Here is an 18,496-nt window from a genome sequence, read left to right on the forward strand (position 1 = left end):
GTAATCTAAAAAAATGCTTTTTTTAAAGTCGGCCTCCAAGTGGCGCTATAACAGGCCGTTCTGGAAATGTTGGGGCAGAGGTTCATCGTTGGCATCCAGGGAGTGTGTGTGTAAAACTTGACATCGACCGGGTTAACGGAGATTAGCTGTTCACAGACGGACGGATGGACGGACGGACACACGGACGGACGGAGTGCAAAACATACTCTCTCCCCATGCCTTCGGCCTGGTGGAGACAATAAGTTATGTTGAATGTACATTTTGTTGTACCGTTGTGTTGTTATATTGTATGGTGAGTGTGTCTTTATCGCACAGTTACAAACAACTTTGTATGCAATGCTCAGAACTTAGACTCGACACAGGTATAAAATAAATGCACAGTTATGGATTATGTGTTAGCACCAGAACCCTAATAGCCGAGTAGTTTGGCTATTATGTCTCCTGTGTGAGTGCGACAAAAAAAGTGTACCATGACATGCATTTACAATACAGTAGGCCTACCAAGAAATTCAAATAAATAGAATTGATAGCGACAAGGAACATATTCTCTGTCCCAGGAGGGACACCGTATGATTGTGCGATGGGAGTGGTAACTTCAGGTAAACAATTTTACTTCGGGGCATTCACTTTGAACCTCACATGAGGCGATATAGCCCTTGTTAGCCCCCTACAAAGCAATGCTGCCAATTCTGTTGCTGTTTTGTTTTGTTTTTTATTATGCTTTGAAAAGATACTGTTATGGTTTAAAAAGGCCACTTAGGATTTAAAGGATAAAAGCAAGCGAAAGTCTTATTGGAAAGTGATTTAAGAGCATAAAAAAGTGGTATGCTACCAGTCTAGAGTCTCAAATGTACATGAGCTACCAGCAAGTGTAATGCTCTTACTGGTTTTACTCTGGCTTAGTCTGACGGAATGCAATGATTGACATAAGCAAAAGAAATAAAAAATATATTTCTTACATCTTAGCACTGAAATGGTGGATTACTTTTTTATGTGATTTATGACTTATATCACTCAGGTTCTTACAGCCATGCTGGGTGTTATGGTTAATCTGAACTATATTATGTTCATGGCTATCAGTAAGGCACAGACTGAGGGATGAAGCTGCAATCTGGATGCCTCGATCATCTCAGCATTTAGCTTCATTATTTGATGTCAATTTGTGAATCCAGAATGTTAAGAGTGTCACCTTGATCATAGGGAGGGCTGAACTGCATGTGGTTTTAAGTGAAAGAAAGGGTAATAGGCCCTAGAGAAAATTCCTCACCCTCCGTCACTATCCCATGGTACCGCCCCCAAACCTTTACGGATTGTAGGCACATCAGGGATTAATACGAGACCTGAGAACAAGGTCAGCGACTTGCGAAGGAACACAGAGCAAGTTAAACTTAACTTCCACTTCATCCCTGAGGCTCTGAAAATACTTAGGAGATAGTTGAGGCAGGCTATGGTGAAAGCTCCCCCGCCAGTACGCAAAGCTTTGCTTTTGATGTTAATTCCTTGAAAGCTGTTTCTTTAGCTGGGGATTATTGCATGGAGAGCCAGGCTTACCATGCTCTGGCTAATAAAGATGAAACATCTAACACAGGTACTCTTACATACACACGCCTGGGAAGACTGCCTATAAAGTTCTCTTAATTATAAGGAACTCACTGTGCTTCAGTAACTGTAAGAATAGGACGACATTTGCACTTTGGAAATTCTATGGTATTAAATGTTGAAAATCCCCCCTGTATTCTACAGACATAATTCCTGAGGTGAAATAATGAGTGCACACACAGGCACATCACATTGCCAGCTCGTTCCATATGAGCTGCCTACACATTTATTCAGGAGTGAGCGCCCACTAAGGCCTCCACACCAGACCATGGGCAAGTGACAATTATGAAGTGTGTCCATTACAGCTGCTGATTAGTCTCCACGCCTGTCTAGGCACGAGGGACTGTGGTAGCTAATGATTCTGGCAGCATGCATAGAATCCCGACACCATAATTTATCTACACAGTCCCAAAGATTAATAGGTATTTCACAAGAACACTCATCCCCCTGAATATTCAAAATTATTCTCCCTATCCCTGAGTCCTCCGCTTCGATAGTTTAAGAAGTAAATCAATCAATCCAATCAGTACATCTGTCCGGCTTTCAGGAACAATGAATGTCTTTTCATTCTCTTTTTGTCAATGTCCCAAGATTTGTTCCAGGACATTTTTAGGTAGCACATCCATATTTCCGTTATTGTCAACAAATTGGCTCAGATATATTTTACAATGCAATATGCATTTAGCACTGATTAAGAACCTTGTTCATATCTATGTGACTTGTACACATAGAAGCACAAACGCAATACACAACTTTTGCCATACTAGTTAGATTGTAGACATGCATGGGCAACATGCCAGACCGGGCCTCTGGACTAAAGAAATTTTCATTTACATTTTATAAAAGGCAGCAGATTTTGATGTTAATTACCAAATACTGGCAATTCTGAATACAATTGTAGTCCTTCTCTGCATCCCCCTGAAGAAGGTAACTGTATAGGCCTACTAAACAGTCCGTCCATATTGAACAACACGCACACACAAACACTGTTATATATACTGTAACATTTCTCAACTAAAAAACACAAACCTGCTGTGATACTAGGGTTGATATCATAGACTGGTGGTTGAAGACCGAGTAACATCCAGCTACTACTCATTCTACTCTGGCATAAAATCTATACTAATAGAATAATATCTGTCACATTAATAGAAAAGGTTTATTTAAGATCTTTTCAGCACAAAATATTTTAAGTGGACATGATGCCACCCACTCCATCACACTCCTCTTGTCACTAAGAGTTATCTTCGACACACAAGTTATTTTCAACACAAACTCCAGTGCCAGTCATTTTCCATTCTGTTGTTTCAGACTGCAGGATCAAAATATTCCTTTTTAATTCCCAATATAGAGCAATAAAGAAATAAGAAAAAAGAGAAATAAGACAGCAAAAACTAATAGTAGTTAAGATAAATATTGTAGTAAAAACATTAGTACTCCGAGGAGGTAGTGGCTTGATGAATCATCACTAGGGTTTACAAAGAGGGGGTGTATTTAGAAGCCTAAGGAAGTGATTTGCAAAGGGGCATCTGGAGGAAAATGGAGCAGTTGGCAGTTTTATGTACTATACAGTAGCAGTGCCATTTACAGAGATAAAAATGCTATTTTCAAGCCCAGATTTAATCATCAGTGTACACGCTTCGCTCTCCTTGAAAGCTGCCACTAATGGTCTATGAGCGAGACTCATGGGGCAGCCAAGGTTAGACACTAGACCATGAGATGCACAATGCTATTATTATTACTACATTTCTATGTGTGAGTTTAAATGATTTAATTCTTGCATTATGACTCAGGGCCTTTAACCGTGCATGGCACCCACGGCCACCACCTACGACCAGGACTGCCATTAAAGGAAGTTTACAGTGAAATTGGACAAGAGAAAGTTGGAAAAGTGCAGAGTGACTGGAGGCGGATGATTTATCCTTTTCTTCTGACACCTCAGGAACAAGACTCAAATGCCACCCATTAGTGAAGTTCAAGTTCAATGCTTTATTGTCTGTAATGGGAAATTTGGCTTGCAGCAAGGCGTACAGTGCTACAAATAATCACATTAGACAAAAAAGGAGAAATATACAAGACATTTAAATGGAACAGTGGGAAGACTGAAGAGAAAGCAGTGGGCGGATAGTCTTTTTTTCTATGGTTACGGCACGTGGGAAAAACAAGGCCTTTTGATTTAGCTTCTTGTTTCTTTTTCCCTGAATTCTAATGATCATGTTTGCTGCTTTAACTATATATCATTGTTTCTTTTGTACTTGTGGTAACAAGGTTAATGAGAAGGTGAAGATGGATTTGATTTGATAAAGACTGTGTACAGTCATCACTATATAATTATGTGAAGGATGCAAGTATTCTGGGGATTTATTATATTATAAGAAAATGATGCTCTTCCTCAGAGCGCAGATCTGCCAGGCCGGGTTGCCTACCCAGAGTTATATGACAGTAGTGGAGTGCAGCCGTAAGGACACGAGGAAGCTGCGGCAGGAAATAGAGTTTGTATGCCACACAGAGCAACAATGGATCCTTTGCTAAACCGCCCCAAAAGCGATTGCCCCAATGCCAATCCATGTAATTTAGCAACTGTTGCTAAGCTGGGCAAGCTTCTGTCACCTCATAGCTGTCAATGTTATTTTGCATGGCTGTGTTGTTGAACAAATACACAGCTTAACGTCGGGAAAGTTACACGACTCACGTCTCACCCACCCAGCAGGTGATATCATGGAAATAATACTAATCACCGTAGCCTTATACGAGTCACTGTGCATTAAATGTAACATCCTGTCGGATGTTAAAGTTGATTGAGTTGGATACTGATTCTCCCTCTAACATTTCCTCGTATTTCTAGTTAATTGAAATAATGTCATGCATATAGCCTGCTGCGGGCCTTGTTGACTAAATTTAGAAGACCATTTGATCTTGCTACTGAAATGTTCGATTGAGAATGGAGAAATTCCATACTTTGAATTAACATGCATCTCAGTGGGTGAAACGCAGCTTGCCGGACCTTGGACTGGCAGAGTGGAGTGGGTGGGTTTAGTGAAGGGTCAATTGGAGGTTTGTTCATGGTATGTTTTGTTATATGATGCATGCGAGCATGTTTCTGCAACAAACAGTGATAGCATTTGTGGTGCCCAAGGAAGTGGAATTGCTTTCCGCTCTGCATTGTTTGGATGCCCCTCAATGTGTAATAACAATCTGGGGCAGATCGGATCAGTGCATGATTTCTTGATTTGTGGCACTTTTTGCAAAACAGGTTACAAACTTTGTAATGGAATGAAAAATCGGACTGATTACATGACTTAATTTGTGTTAGTTTTGGACAAAATCTGTAGGAGAAAAAGTAGAAAAACATCATGATCCATCATGATCCTATGAATCCAGGGGGAAAATGTTTTCATTGTAGCATCTACAGTTCTAGAGTTTTAGGCCAAAATATGAAGCAGGCTGTTATAGCACCACCACGAGGCTTAAGCCTTATTAGAACATGGGGGTTCTTCCTTAGCCTATTGGGAGTCACTCGGATTCGTTCAGCGGTTTCAAAGATTAGCTCTTCACAAACACACGGACGGACGTACGGACAGATGGACGGGCGGGCGACAGACGGACGGACGGAGTTCAGTGAAAGTCAAACAAAGTTTAATCATTATGGAAATACAGTGTTAAATATAAGTCCAATGCCAATTTGATATTTACTATTCCAGCTTAGAATAAAGCACAAATATGCACATAATGAGACAATGTGTACTTATAACAGGTACTTGTATAGGGTGTTTTTCAAAGGTAAATGCAGCATGATGTATTTTGATGGTTGGCTGCATGGTGTAACCTCTTTATGGTGGAAGCATCAATTAAAGATAAATAATTTAGTTTTATTTGCATACAAGTTCATACCAGGGAATATTAAGAGCATGCTCAGAGATTTAAACCAACTATGAATTTGAAGTTATGCCCCAGGCGTTAAAGAAATGTAGAGAGGAGGATATAGGAATGACTATGCTTAAGAAACTAAAAGGAAGAGGGAAGTGAAAAATAACCTTAGTTCAAGTGTGGGAAAATATCTAGTCTTCTTAGACAATAAAGTGTTGTATATATGACTTTATGTTGGGATTATTTTGATTATATTATTTAAGAGACAAAAAAATCCATTGCCATGAATTGCATCACATGAGAGTTTAATTCAAAAACCTAGAGAAAACAAGAGAGAATGTTGCATTACTTGGCGATGTCATCAGATGAGCTGGCAAGGAAAGGCACTATTAAGACAGTAGGGATGAACAGAGCATGTGTTACTGAGACTGTTACTGAGACATGTCATCAGCAAATAGGTTGGGATTCTCAATGCACGTTTGGCCTTAATTGTCTGTGTACCTTGGGATCATAGAGACTGACAAAGGTCCAATCTGCCCCAATAACCAGGTTCTATACCACAATGTCAAACTCCTACAAGACCCTGAACTAACCCATACCATACAGTAACAGTACAGTATGTGCCCAATGTTTTAAGCATAATAATATATAAGAACTTGGATATAGAAAAGTATACTGTGATTGGATTGCTGTGATGTAATGCGGACTATGGATGTATCATGTTACAGTACTTGTAATTGTTTGTCGGATGTTGTGTACGGTTGTTTTTTTGTCTGCCTTTTTCTTTGGGGTGAAATGTATTTATTCTTGTACATTATACTTGTGGAGTTTATTAAGAGAAGCTGTTAATGCCACACTTATTTCTCAACTCCAGTATTTAAAGAACTTCGATAGACTACTTTATCATTTTTCCACTTTATTTTCCTCAGATCATACTGCATAACTCCAGTTCTCAGATGTTAATACTGCATGGCTCCCTGTCTGTCAAGCATTGAATGGTTTCAGGCAAAAATACATTTCAGAGCCTGTGATACAACATGAACCATCCAGACCTCTCAGGTCTTCTGGGACATGGGTTGGCTGTATTGACCTGGAGTCAGAACTCAATGAAGAGAAGCTGTGTTCATTTTGTATGCACCCTGACCACATATCTGGAACAAATTCACAGAAAACTGGAGAGTAGGGGAGTGCTTTGTTAATCTTGCAGGGGAATTCAGTTTTGGCTTCACCCAGCTGATGGCTGGTCAGATGGTCGCGTTGAGCTCTTCTTTAGTGACATCCTTAAAGGACAACTTTCGTTTTTCTTTTTCAACCAATGTTTATGTTTTAGGTTTATTAATAGAGAAATAACAATTTTAGCTATTTTTGGGGGCGGGGGCATTCGAACATGCAGCTAAATACGTTTTTTTTACACACAGCGATTTATTTTTTATAATTGACCATAGTCCTACTAAAATTACATCTGGCCACAAAAGATCACGGGATCTATTGAATGTGAAGGGTGTGGTGACAAACGGACATGTTGAGCCTACACGTATATCCCCCCAGTACTCTACCGTCACATTCAGTAGATCCTGTGATCTTTTGTGGCCAGATGTAATTTTAGCAGGACAACACCCGTGGCCCTTATCAAGAAGAACATTTGACAAATAATTGAACTATCTTAATTATTATTTATAAAGATATTATAATTAAAATGAGCTGGCTGCCATCAGTCAGTTTTAGTTTCACTTTTCAAAACAGTGATGTCAAGTGCAGTGATGTCAAGTTCCCTCCCACTCCCACCTCTTTAATCTTGCAGCTGCATTGAAAAACAACTTGAGACAGGCACTCAGCAAGCATGACAAGTTCACTCCCCCATCAATAGATTGTTGCTTTTGCACTTCACGTAATGTGCAGATTAGCTACAAAACTGAGATATGTTCATTTCATGAGCTTTTGTTAGATTGGTTTGTACAGAGTCAGGCTAATTGTTTTCCCCTATTTCCAATCAATGTGATGATAATTAAGTAAACTGGCTCCTGGGTTAGTTTCCCCCCTCTTAAAGTGAACATTTAGGATGTTTGTGGTAGAGATGCAAGAGGCAGAGGAGATAGGCCAGGGTAACAGCTCACATTGAGAAACATCTTGCTTCCATTATGTATTACATTTCTGGTGTGAAATGGCACGAGTGTCCTCCAAAATTAACTATGCAAGGCACTACCTTTCTCATCAGGGGCAGTTTGGGCCGGGGTCCAGTGTCTTGCTCAAGGACACTTTGACACAAGGTGAGGTGGAGCCGGAGATCGAACAGGAAATAACATCTGTGCTCTCTAAAATCAATAATTTTTTTCTGACCCCTGGATATTGACAAACTGGCAGAAGATGGTCAAAGACTTTCAGAACAGGGCAGGTTTAGGGCCCGGCCAATCAGAAGAGGGCAGGTTTAGGGCCCAGCCAATCAGAAGAGGGCAGGTTTAGACCCCGGCCAAACAGAAGAGGTCAGGTTTTTGGGCCCGGTCAATCAGAAGAGGGCAGGTTTAGGGCCCGGCCAATAAGAAGAGGGCAGATTTGTGGGCCCGGCCAATCAGAAGAGGGCAGGTTTTTGGGCCAGGCCAATCAGAAGAGGGCAGGTTTAGGGTCCGGCCAATCAGAAGAGGGCAGGTATAGGGCCCGGCCAATCAGAAGAGGGCAGGATTTTGGGCCCGGCCAATCAGAAGAGGGAAGGTTATTGGGCCCGGTCAATCAGCAGAGGGCAGGTTTTTGGGCCCACACACACTGACCCCACAATAACCTCACCGTGTCAAATATCAACTGATGATCTGAATACATGATGTCCATTATTCATTTTTCAGGTTTCAGGGCGCAAAAGCTATAATGTTTTTAATCATTGTTTGGCATTTAAAGATGTTACTCCGGGCCTATCCTAATGACCAAGAAAACACAATACAACAGACTATCTAACTTAAAATTATGTTTGGCGTTTTTGTATTTCGATGCCTGAAAAAAGGAAGAAAAAGAAAACATGAGAGTGAATGCTTTTGTGTTGAAGAAAAGAAGCTATTAATAGCAAGACCACACATGACAATTTGTCAAATGATCAGCAGTTAAGCAGATGGACACTTCTAAACATGATCAAGGCTAAGGGCCATATTCTGTGACATATTCTCTTGAAAGCATTAATCATGTACCTGGCACAGCTGCATCAAAAGGATAAAATAAATAAAAAACATCTTTCCCAATTACTCCGACTGTATAGCCGATTATTACTCCACTTATTGTCTTGCTTAGCAGCATGTAACATGTTTATTTAAGGATTTTTGGCACATTTGAATTGAGACTGTTTCCGTATACCACAGCAGACATCGATTGATCCATTTATTTAGCCGCCATCACTCCTTGTCTGCTCTGCAAGCGAGAAAATAGCATGGTAGCTAAATGACTTAAACACTAGTTGTCTCCATAGAGCACAATCACCATAAGTGCCTTGCATCGATCAATTTCTTTCAAAACCTTCATTTAGATTTTCCCCATTAGGTTGAAAGAAAAGTTGAACCTATTAAAAGCATCTTATCATGTCTAGAACTAATTGTTTTTCACTTGTGGACACAGGTTACTGCCATAGGTGGTGCAGAAATGAGTGGTTAGGGTAGTATGCATTGTTTTGTGTGTTGGAGAGAAAGTGTGCACCCCAAAGGAAAGATAGATTAAATACATTCTATATCTCCAAATCTGACATTTACACACTAACAGAGTAGGCGTCTTCAGCCATCTGTGATATTTAGTATTTTAAATCTCTAAATGCTATACAGTAAATGAAATGCTTTCTCGGAGTGAGTAATTTGGAATGGGGACTGTTATGAATAATTTGAATTATAATCTCATCAGCCTACTATAGAGACAATCCTCCATATGTCAGTTGAGACTTTGAGCCACTGTCAACAGCAGCAGCCCAAATTCACTGTCTTTTTATTTATTTCCCTTTTTTGCACAGAATATATATGGGGGTGAGGGATAAAGGTTTCCATGCCATTCCATGTGATAATATTACACAAATCCCATTTAAAATGCATGTACCGTATGTGAACTTCATGGCAAATTCATGAATGCTGATTTCCTTGTGGGCTTCATCAAAATCAATGAATCCATCTGCCACAGAGAATAGTTGTCGCTTGTGGTGACAAACACAGCTTTTAATTCGGTACTCTGAAACATGTGGATGGGAATACACTAGAGTAAACTTTGCAATCATTCCCTTAAGAAATAAACCTCTTTACGGTGCAAATGGATTCATCTTTGTATTCAGCATCTCCACAATATTGTTCAAATGCAATGCAACTATCTACAGCAGTAGCTCAGCTGTTGTTCAGGGGTCCTTGGGGGGTTCTTGGGGGTCCCCTAAATGGTTGATAGTTGACCAGTCTGTAACTCAGAGAGTTAGTGGACAGACTGATATACTTTGTACACTTTCACTTACACTTACACTAATGCATATCAGATTGGGGGTCCTAAAAAAGTTTGAGAACCACTGATATGGCAGCTTACTCATTATAATAACCTCAGTATTTACTTCTGTTCTGGCTTCAGACAAGGAAGCTCAACGTATCAAGGGTGTACTCAAACAAACCTAGTAACCTATCCTGGTCCACTTCTACAGAGCCGCTGTCATCCTCCATCACAGTCAGGCTCCACTTGTTCCTGTTTCAAAGGTACAACTTCAGCATATGTCACCCACAGCACTGAGAGGGTCAATGCCTGCCTCCACTGAGAGGCTACCCACTGCCAGCATGGAGAGGACATAGGGAAGATTGCCTCCGACACTGCCCACCCAGGCAATCATCCGTTCCAGGAACTCTGGAGGGGGTGGGACTCGTCCATCATTGTTGGCACTACCCACTACTACCACAGCCTTTCCCCAAAAGCCGTCCACCTACTTCACAAGCCCTCTAAGCTGCCATCCATCTCTCAACTGACTAAGCATGTACACATGTTACATACTGACTGATCTATTGATATTGTGTGATATTAACCTAACACATTTTTTTATTCAAAAATATGAGCAATTTATGCGTCAAGGCTGGAGTGTAGACTGCTTTATTTCTTTTTTTCTTGTGATTGAATGCTGGTACACAGTTGCACCTGTCACTTCAACACCAACACCAAGCTGCTCCAGTAATTCTAATTATCCCACTCTATCTTTCTTATTGTTGACAATGGCAGACTAAATTACTGTATTAGCTGACACCAGACTAAGTGACTACGCAAATCAGCAATCCATGTGCTTGGTAAAAGAGACACCAACTCCTACCAACTGACACAAACTTTCAATCATAAAGCATTCTTTTCTCCAGGGATTATTTTGTGCTAGACTTTTCAAATGCATTTTAAAATGCATTGAAACACAATGATCACGCAACCTTTTCGTGTATAGGATTATCTCAAGCATGTTTCAAGTCTCTGAAAGAAAGTTGATTTACATTTACCATATTGGAATGAAAAAGTATAAGAAATAATAATCTAATGGGTTCCTTGGGAAACAAAAACGTTGGAAAATGGCCAGCCTAGAGTCAATTCTAAAGTCAGTGGTAATTAATGGGCTAACTGCAGGCCACTATGCCCCCCCCCAATCCCTGCTCCCCCACTCTGCATCTTCACAAGCGTCTATCGATGCACCATCACGAGCGTGGAGCAGTATACTGCTGCCAGACTCCCTGGTATGAGATCTGCACTGTCCTCGACCACCAGGCAGGCACAGCAGGTGGTGAAAAACAGCCCAGCTCTTCTTCACAGAGCTGAGTGAGCTATCAGCCGTGCAGGACATCTATTCTGTTCCAGGAGGTGAATTCAGCAGGGACCCGTCCCGTGCCACCCCAGTCACAAACTCTTTTTTTCTCTGTTACCATCTGGCAAATGGTACTACCAGACTATCCGGTCTCAGACCAACAGGTTCTGAGGCAGCTTCAATGTCTATGCCCGGAGACTGCTGATTTCTTAGACCCCTTCTAGACCTGTAGTGATAATCATTGAGCACACCGACTGTCTCTCATGCACCTCTAGACGTCAAATGCAGTGTCTCCCCTGCGCTGACTGCACTTATTATAATGATAAAGTAACATAAAATGGGACAAAACAAATTGTACAAGTATACATCAAAAAATAGGAATTAAAAATTCCAAAAAGGTAGCACATCCAAAAATTAAACAAGCGGGGGACTGTTACGATAGGCAGGGGGGGGGGTAGGACCCAAATGCAGGACAAGAGCAGGAATGTTCGCATTTACTGATTTATTAAGCAAAAACAGTTAAGCTTACAAACTCAGGGAATTCCAAAAAGCAAATAACTCTTCAAAAAAGGTACAAAACAGGAAACAAGAATGCAAACCTTGAGAAGAGCAATCACAAGTCCAAAAACACAGAACCTCTCAGAAAAGGCAAACCACAGAGAACCTGGAACTCAGTACAGCTCGGGGACAAGGAATTAATGATCTGACAGTGTTTGTGTGGAGTGAGTCCAGTCTTATAGGGAGCAGGGTAATTGCAGGAGTGTTCACAGGTGTGGAATATGGGCATGGCACTGTAGGGCTGGAAATAGGTGTGTGACAATGACAGAGAGGGAATGGAGAGTGGGAGTGGCTGACATGGAAAACATGGTCTGTAGGGAGACAGACCATGACAGGGACAAGGTACTCACATTTCCTTATTGGCACACACCAAAAAGGAACGCTAACGCGTTTCGGCTATGCAGCCTTCATCAGAGCATGCTCTGATGATTTTTTTTATGTATACTTGATTTGGGTTCGGCACTCCACTGAAAGCCATTGCTGATGCGCAACGTCTTTTTCTCAAATATGCAAGTACTGTACATACTGAGCAGAAAGGACAAAAACAATAATGTGTTTATTGACACAGTTACTCCATGGAATATGTATACTTTCATTGCAAGGAATGTCTCCCTTTGTAATTGTGTTATATTTAATGTGAAATGAATGCGTTTTTAATTTGCACATAGTCTATAGGATATGTATGTGTGCATACAGTCTGAAAACAAATTGTCCATACTGTATGTAATAATATCAGTTTGTGAAATTGTACTTTAATTAGTCCTGAAGTTCTTGCACATTTAATTTCAGTCAAATACAGTACATAATGATAGCTCCTGATGACGGCTAATTAAATGCTATATTCCGGGTGGTGAAACTGCTCTCCTCAACCTCAACAGTAGTTGAGGTGAACATGAGCAAGGTGCTTGCCCTGCCTCCAGCTGCTCCAGCAGAGCTTTATTGGTCAGCAGTAACATGGTGTGCTTGTGCTGGGCAGCTCCCAGGTGTAAATATGGATAGATGCATGAATATGAAACAGAGGATTATGCAAAAACACACAAACTCGGGGGAAACTCTCCTGGCAACATAAAGGATGAGACAAATGCCTATGCCTTCGTTTGTGCCTGACATTGAAGGATTCAGATACTGAAGCCTCGTGTCAGCTCTGACATAATTTCCATGTAATACCTATTACATTTGTATGACAGTGGTTTAACAGTTTAGCATTTTATTAGGCTACATTTCTAAATCAAAGTCCTGCTGAAAAGCATCAACCTAAATCCTCTCGCGGGAGCAAGTTGTCTTGGAGGTTGAGATGCTGAACAAGTTTACTGTTTGGATCGCTAGCTGCATATGGCACCAAAACAGATGCAGCCTGAAGTCCTATCCTTGCCCTGAGCTAGTGACTGGATAGTGGTACTGCTATTATATATTTTCTGGCTGGCATCACTGCTTAAGCTGCCTTGAGCTCAGCACACAGCTTCAGTAGTGCTGCAGTAGTGCAGTCCTGTACTTTGACCTATGGGATTAATGCATATGTGTCAGGGCTCCTTGTTAGTGTGTTGAAAATTGAATTTCTATTAGCCTGTGACGTGGAAAGAAAAGCAACTCCTTCTCCACCAGCAACAACAACAACATGATCTCCATATTTATGTACTGTACTATTTCAATCTGTACTAAAAAAAAAAAAAAAAAAACATGGGCATTGAGACATCACATTTTATCAACGTGTCATTAGGGCCAAATACATGAATGCATCAGAATATGCATTCATTAAAATGTAACAGCATTTACCTAAGGCACAGTTATACATACTGCATATATTATTAATCTCCTGTGTGTGTTCTGGCATTACAGGCTCATCCTCATTATAATTGGTTGAATGAAGCAATCAAGTCTTTGACTCAGCCTATACGAATGTTGGCAAGCCACCACACCACACCACAGAATGAACAATGTGTTACATTTTGACCAGTTCTTTGAGCAAGACTTGCAACTAGTGTCTTTCGATCCTAATGTGTGTTCAGTTTAACCAGGGAGAAAAACAAGATGGGTGAGGTTTTGTAATGAGTCTGTCTCTGTACATGGATGGAAAACACTGGGCAGATGCTGCCCTCTACAGGTATGATTATGCCTTGCATTCCTGGCAGACTTCACTTCACAGAATAGAGGTATATTCACTGGTGTTAATAATTGGCACAAACAAATTATTTAAGACTAGTCAAAACAAATCAGTGTTTGTCTTTGTATCTAGATCAAGCTTCTGCTAGTCTAGTTCTGTGCCAGTTCACAAAGTCAAGACGGTATAAGCTTTAATACTGACACAGTCACACAGTGTTTATTTAAGTGTGGGAACAATACAAGCAGGCCAGTAAGAAATGAGATCTCTCACCAGAGCCAAAACAAAGCAGCACACAAACAGGGAGGACAGATAGTTCAATCCAATAACTTAAGTATCAGTCTCCCCTGTCAGACGGCCACAACCCTGGCCGAGTTGAAGATAGAAGGGAAAATGGTGCCAGTAGAGCATAAAGAAGACTTGGCAACCATTATGATATATGATACCGTGCAATAGTGTTGCACACCGAAAATAGCAGATCTAGGCACTCAGAGTCACAACATGTTGCGGACAGATTGTGAGCTTGTAGATCGGCTAGTTTTGGCATTCTGCAACACTGTTGTTATGATGAAGTATATACAGGTAAATCAGCCAAAAGGTCACAAAGTGACAGACATTGAGCATAGCCTACAGTATATACATTATTACATGGCGTACATGTCTGGAGAAAAGAGGGTCTTGACTGAAGGATCTAATTTTTCTCACACACACACACACACACACACACACACACACACACACACACACACACACACACACACACACACACACACACACACACACACACACACACACACAGATCAACAGAGAAAACTACAACACACTTTTTGCATTTGCAACTGTATAACGCCCAGGATTGTGAAAGTTCAATATCTTAACTACTCGGCCAAAGAGATATCCCTCAGAGATATTAGTCTTTTGAGGCCATGAGGCTGAGCCACACTATACTACACCCACCCCCCCTTTTGACCTCCTCCCACGGGGAAACCCGATCCGGGTCACAGCACCAATGTCACGACCGGGATTCGAACTCTGGTCTCCTGCGTGAAAGTCCAATATCTTAACCACTAGACAAAAGGGATACCCTATAGGGACCAGGGGAAATATTAGACTAGTTTGAGGCCATCAGGCTGAGGCTCTGAGCCACTCTGCTGCAGTGCTGCACAACTACTCCATGATCAATATGTATCAGTCAGATATTTCGTTGTTGTTTCATACAATCAGATATGACTTTTCTGTTTGGATGTATGGGCTGTCAAGGCCAGAAAGTATTTCTTTGCCACATAACTTCCGGATTTGATGATCATGTCATGCGCATAACCTCTATTAAGAAAACTGCATAGGTTATATTGAGCAGTGTAGTCTAACATTGTAGTGTAGTCTAACATTGTAGTGTAGTCTAACATTTTAGACATTATTTTGTCCTATACACAAGGACATAGTTCATATCAGTTCATAACTTCATAAAGTTCTGTGAAAATGTATAGCAGTGATTGCTTAATTAATCAACATCAGTTGTCATCATTGTCAATACTGTCACACGCGTGTATATTTCTGTGGCTACTCGTTTCTAGATCCCAGTTCTGCCAAGTTGGGTTGACGCTCTGTCAAAATCTTCTGTGTGGCTTGAGAAGAACTTTCACCACCTCCAAGATTCGACTATACCCCTGTGAAAACTGCCCCGGTGAAGAATGAAAAGGTATTCCTGCTGGAATTTCCCAACAGTATGGGCAGGGAGTTGGCTGGTAAGAATTGCCAGTTGCTGTTGGTACAACGGTCTATGCTGAAGGTGTGGATACTGAGTTTGACAGGATATCAGCACCTTATGCAAGTGTTGACTGACACTGAGGAAGTAGGCTGCCAGCAGCTGTTGCAGGTATGCTGGCGGTGGAATATTCAGTGTTTGACAGACCTCTCCCTTGTTGTTAGCAGCAATTCTATGTCTGTCTGTTTTCCATTCGTGTTGTGGTTCCATTGCACCCATGAGCTCCCGTCTCAGTCTCTCCTCGGTACACACTACGAAGTAAACGTGTTTGTCGGTCGAGTTTCATCCATGTTTGACACGGTGAGTTTCTTAAGCAGCGAGGTAGCTTGTGGTGCCAGTTCAGAACTTCAGCCAGGCGTGTCACTTTAGCTGCATTGATTGGCCAGCTGCCATATTATCCAGAGGGCTAATACAGCCTTAGCTTGCAATGATTGGTTAACTGCTCTATAAACCCCTGGGGAAGGTATATGGCAGCTGACCAATATGCTCGTCAGTCCTGGTAAGGGCGCAAGCACACCTTCGCCGCACAAAACGCCTCGTCCAGGCGTTTCTTCCGGGATTTTGGTGGATGGAAATGACGCTCGCACACGGCTGCAACTCGATGCGTCGGCAGAAAAACGGAAATGCTTTCAGTGTAAACACATACTGTATGGGTGTCAAGGCGCGGCAAAAATCTGCTGGTGGCAGGCGTCTCTTCCTGGTTTTTAGACAGCTGGTGGATGGCAAATGAAGCTTGCGTGTGGCTTCCACTTGCCACGGAGGAAAGCATTTCCAGTTTTCTGGCCGACGCTGCAATTTGAAGCCGTGCGCGAGCGTCATTTCCATCCACCAGCTGTTTAAAAACCAGGAAGAGACGCCTGCTCTAATAAAGCGCTTTCTTGGCGCGTATATGCATGTGCCTGCGCCCTATGTGCTCTTTTGGTTGGTTGATTGATTGATTGATTCCATTCATCAATCAATGCACAGGGAACTGCAGGGTCTTTGCTTTCAAAATAAAATAAACTCCTAAAGCCTCCACTACAAAGCCAACGTGCAGTGACTACGCAGATAATCAAGCTGATGCAAATGGCTTTCAACTGGCCAGACAAATATCAGTATCACTAATTATAATATCATATTAATGAGGTAATTGTATTATCCTCCATTTCTTAAAGGCTGATTTGACATGTGTGCCAAAGATATAAGTCAGTGTATCCAAAAATATAGTTACTACACTTTGTAGGGCAGTGTATACTTTTTGTGACTTTGTGGACTATGGGTTGAATTTCCTCTCCTTTGCAGTCATGATCTGTGCATTCCAACTGGCTCACAGGTGCAATCCACCAACAAAAGACTGCCTCATCCCACACACTTTTGTTTTGTCATTTCACCAAAGCACACAATGTGCGATGTAACTATCTTTTGTACTATGTATGTGGGCTGTTGTGTAAAAAAATAAGGAAAAAATAAGAAAAGAAAAGAAAGAAACAAGTTCAGATGTTAGAAGAAAAGCGACTTCACTGTAACAGATGTTTTCATTCAGTAAAACTTATGCCACCTCCAGAGGGATCAACAGTATTCTGGTCTCCCAGCACTAACATCCTCTGCACATTCTAACCATTGATCCCTATCTGAAATACAACATTTACACAATGTCAATGCAACTGCAATATCAGCCAGAGTGAGCGTGGCGTGCATGTACATGTGAGGGTGTGTGTGAGAGATTTGTATTAATTTATTGTTATTATTATCATTATTATTTGTGTGAAGTACATGGCAAGTTTATAGGCTTTGGAAACAGCCATACGAACAGTGAATCTGAACAAAGCCTGTTTCTGCACACTAATAACAAAAACAACGCTGAATTCAATCCACCACTGCAATAAAATAAATCAATATAAATCTTTCTTCGAGTCATGAGAAATGTCTCTCAATTTTCAGTCAGGCTGGCTTCTGTTTTCAGTAGCTTCATTAGCTGAATGTGTATCCTGAGGTACGGTAAGCACTGACCAGTACAAATCCCTATATTCTACAATAAGCATTAAGCATGTATAGGTTGTTGCTACAAATCCAGAACACTTATATCTGCAAGCCACGACCTGGCTTTCCAGCCTTGCTTTTCAACATCAATCACTAGGTCAGTACTGTATATGATCTACGCAATCCTTTCATATGCTTTGTCTACTGAATCTTCCCATGGAGTAGGCCTACATAGAGTTCAGGGCGATGTGCACATCAACATTGTGACAGGCAATGGCATCGTCCTGTTGTGGATTAGACTGGATCAATTCAGTTTGTAAATGACTCGCCGGAGTAATGGCTTAGGTGAGCATTTCTGAGCAGCAGTATGGTTTCATGCCAAGGAAGAGTACTACAGATGCAATATTTGCTTTGAGGATGTTGACAGAGAAGTTCAGAGAAGGTCAGAGAGGGAGCTGCATTGTGTCTTTGTAGATCTGGAGAAAGCATAGGGTGCCGAGAGAGGAACTGTGGTATTCTATGAGGAAGTCTGGAGTGACAGAGACGTATGTTAGAGTGGTGAGGACATGTATGGTATTTGTAAGACAGTGGTGAGGTGTGCTATGGGTGTGACAGAGGAGTTCATGGTGGAAGTGGGCACTGAGCTCCTTCTTGTTCTGTTCGCCATGGTGATGGACAGGCTGACAGATGAGGTTAGACAGGAATCCCCATTTGTGTTTGCAGATAGTGAGCAGGTAGAGGAAATTCTAAAGAGGTGGAGATACAGTATGCCCTGGAAAGGAGTGGAATGAAAGTTAGCCGCAGCAAGACAGAATACATGTGTGTGAATGAGAGGAACCCAAGTGGAACAGTGAGGTTCCACGTGAATGAAGGTGGAGGACTTTAAGTA

This window comes from Protomyctophum bolini (genome assembly GCF_963924005.1).
Source record: "Protomyctophum bolini genome assembly, chromosome: 13".
NCBI classification, from domain to species: domain Eukaryota; kingdom Metazoa; phylum Chordata; class Actinopteri; order Myctophiformes; family Myctophidae; genus Protomyctophum; species Protomyctophum bolini.